This window comes from Ornithodoros turicata, chromosome 5 (genome assembly GCF_037126465.1).
Source record: "Ornithodoros turicata isolate Travis chromosome 5, ASM3712646v1, whole genome shotgun sequence".
NCBI classification, from domain to species: domain Eukaryota; kingdom Metazoa; phylum Arthropoda; class Arachnida; order Ixodida; family Argasidae; genus Ornithodoros; species Ornithodoros turicata.
The window spans coordinates 38823442-38827086 of NC_088205.1; the positions used below are offsets into that span (position 1 = coordinate 38823442).

A 3645-nucleotide genomic window follows, 5' to 3' on the forward strand; every position below is an offset into this window, starting at 1 on the left:
CAAGTGGGCTTGCGTCTGATAGTAAGATTTGGAAGAAAGGGAGCAAGGAACATCTCTCTACGGTCTTAAGAAGGATATCAACGTTACCTGTCAAGGTACAGCATTTCATGTTGCTTTCAGTAAGTACAACACTCCTCATAGCAGTTACCATTCGTGTTGGGAAAGCATGCTGAAGTTAGCTCAGGCAGTGCATCCAGAACTGTGAATCGGGTTCATAGAGAGCACCTGGTGAGAGGGACAGCAACAGTGTCCAGTAAAGACTCTCCAGGAATTTTGTGCAGGTTTGGGGGTCACACCTTTTAATAGTGTTGATGGAAAGCAGGGTGTGTGAAACACTGACTTCTGGTAGATGAATTCTTGTTATTTATAACCAGGTACCCATGTTCTAGTAATCTAGAAAAAGCCTTGGCTCTCTTGGAGGAAATTGCTAATGAATCTGAGTGTCTTTTGTGGAAACAGGTCGTAACTGCCTTTCTATCCACCCTTCTTAGTTGCCCTAGCAAAAGCAAATATGTAATGCTGTGCACCATATCTGATGCTAGCACACTAATTGCTTTGAGTGTTCTCAGGCTTCTGAAATGGAGCTACCTCGTACATACGCTGTGCCATGTCGGCAAGAACATAAATCAGACTGCCTTTACTTTTTAAATTGGCCCTTCAGTGCTTCATGTGACTGCAAGAATGGCACCCCCAAAACAATAGGCGACAAGAATGATTTCTGCAATGTATTGAGCTTTGTAAAACAACAACTTTATTTGAAAATATATTCCAGAAGCCGGGTGACAACCTCATAATGTAACATCCTTTACTGCAAACACCGCTCAATACAACGAATAAAAACAGAGCGTAAACGTTTTGTCGCCTATCCGGGTGGCATCATCAGTACAACAGAGGCCAAAGATGAGCACATCAGCCTATCTAAGAGGGAATCTTACACATCCGATAGGGGGCCGCGGTATGTATTACAGGCTGAAGCATCACGCCTGATAAAGCAGGATTCTAAGAACTTTCTAGGGTCCCATCGCTAGTCATGAGCAAAGGTTACTGCACCATCAAAATATATGTCCCTTAGGACAGCAGTGGTAGACTGATTCGGTCCTGTTTAGTTAAGCTAAGCATTAGTAGCCCTGGCTCTTTTAGTCTTGTCCCACGTCTTTTGTCTATCTCGCCAATGTAGGTTGTATCAGATTCTATGCACTCAACTTGATATGCACAGTCGAAATGCCTGATGGGCACAGTGCCATCCAAATAGCGTATGAAATACATTGGATGAAAGGAATGCGGACCACCGATTTGACTCCTTTGATGTTGTTTTTGATTGTTCTCTGTTGGAGGGATGATGCCACCTGGATAGGCAATGAAACGTTTACTCTCTTTATTCTTAATTGTTGTGTTAAGCCAGTGTTCTGAGTAAAGCATTTTACATTATGAACTTTGTTTGAATGATGATTAGTGGCGAGCTTCATACCCTGGGCCACTACTCTAACAATTGCTTGTGGTAGTGTGGCGAAATGGAATAACGAGCCTTGTAGACAATTTACTTGGCAATATATTTATTTCTCTCTCATAGGTTGAAGAACCCAGTGTGGTGTTACATAACGGAGGGGCACGTAATTATACAAGACCGATCACCAAAAGGCCTTGCTTTTGACTAGATTAAAATGTGAAGCGATTGTAATATAACAAATGCTGCATGGTGGCGATATGATAGGTTCTCCTCACGAGTTGTCGCCACAGTTACGGTTAGTTGAGAAACTGCATATCCAGGTAGCAGGATCAAATTTTAATTAGGCTACTTTGGCCAACACGCGAGCGTAGAGCACAGTGTCAAAAGCCCTTACAAAATAAAAAGAATACTACATCTACATGGACCCAGAAATCAAGACAGTTTGAAATGCTGTGAACGAATTCCACTACGTTAGTTTTGCCTGAATACCCTTTTCTAAAGCCATGCTGGAATTTAAAAAAAGAAATTGACAGAGTCAACTTGGTTGACAACGTGGTAGTACATGATGTGCTCCATTAGTTTACAGGGAACCCTAAAAAGTGGAGCTGGTTAATAGATAGAAGGAGCATAGTTGTCACCTCTTCTGGAGACAGGAATAAGCTTGAGACCTATGTCCTCGACTCGCACACATACTAAGAACCTTTGACACAGATTAACGTATCTTCATTCCAGCTCTTTCACTTTCAGACGTTCATCTCTGTTGAGTGGTCTGTCATTCTTGTAATACAGATTGGAATTGAAATGCAGGTGCATAAGGGATGCTCTGAAAGAAAAAGCGTTTGGTTTTAGTCCTCTTAATGTTTCTGAAAACGAAAACAAACTTCACGGTGACTACTCTTCTGAAATTAGCACTTCCAGGATGACAGCAAAAAAAATATCTTGCCATATCATTATATCCACCTGACACTTCAATTGAATAATGGCAGTTGAAGATGACGATGATTCAATTTAATGACGCATAAGCAACTCGGGCTATAGTGTGCCAAAACCATGGTAAAACTGTGACTTGTTAAATATGAGATGATTATACTAAATTAATATACTTTGTTGGTTGGTAAATTGAGATATAGACGAAAACATGATATGATAAAAATAAGCAATTGAAGAAAAGGCAATTGTTGGCTTTGTGTGACTGATGTCGAGTTTGCCACACTACGTGTTGAATAATAATGTACGCTGATACGCTGTAGCATATAAAGTACAATCATACACACGCTCAATATGTGGTGGATATGTGAAACCAATATACACATACTTACATTTCAAACTTTCTTGAAAAAGGCAGTCCAAGTCTGTCGGATTTGCCGACTCTATACAAAGCCAGTAAGCACAGTGTGGAATGACAGATTCATCTTTCGAAGGCAGAGGTGCAGCTACCACGACGCTTCGTCATCTCAATGCTTCGGAGCGGCATAGCCTAGTAAGAAGCCATCAGAACGATCTCATAACGATAACTTGGTCGAAAAAGTGGAGGGTTCTGTGGGATATGTAAGAAAGCATACGCGTTACACAACAGCTACGAGAATGATCGACTGCACCTGCATGGTTTTCAGTACGCAGACTTGGAACTGAAAAATAAATGTGCTAACCTTGTTGATACTACTTTTCCGTCAGGACCACACGAGAGCACATTTGGTTTTTTTAGTTGAAGGTATCATCACGTCCCCATGCTCCTTTGAGATGCAGCAGACAGAAGTTCGCTGAGGCGAGTGACTGCCGTTGCGGTTCGTCGCTTCGCAGCAGATCAAGAACAGTACACCGCAACGATAGGTGAAACGTTCAGAATATGGTGACCAACTCCAACACCAACCCAATGACCCGAACAAAGAGGATGAACCGGGAGTCACACAAGTTCGCAGTTAGCAAGCTCGGCATACGGCATCCATTACAGCTGACCGGATACGGAAGCATATATCGAACGCCGTATACAGATTGAAAAGAAAATCGTAGAAACTGTTGCAGGTGATAAATGCAGGGTATATTTTCCTTCTTGAGGCTCTGTAACAAAAACATATTAACGTAGAAATGCCATTTCACGAAGGAAATTGACAGATATTGCGTGACCACGTGACGCGTTTGAGCCAATTGTGGGTGTTGCGAGTGGCCCCCGTGTTGACGTCATCTTGATGGTGGGCCGG

The 3645-nt window shown here is 42.2% G+C and overlaps 1 long non-coding RNA gene across 1 annotated transcript; it reads right to left on the reverse strand.

The window, feature by feature from the left end:
* Positions 1-1768: 1768 nt before the first annotated feature.
* Positions 1769-2813, reverse strand: LOC135395556 (uncharacterized). Its single transcript, XR_010423168.1, has 2 exons — positions 2767-2813; positions 1769-2270 (listed from the first exon to the last, which is right to left on the reverse strand). It is a non-coding gene; the product is annotated as an uncharacterized LOC135395556 (long non-coding RNA).
* Positions 2814-3645: the final 832 nt, after the last annotated feature.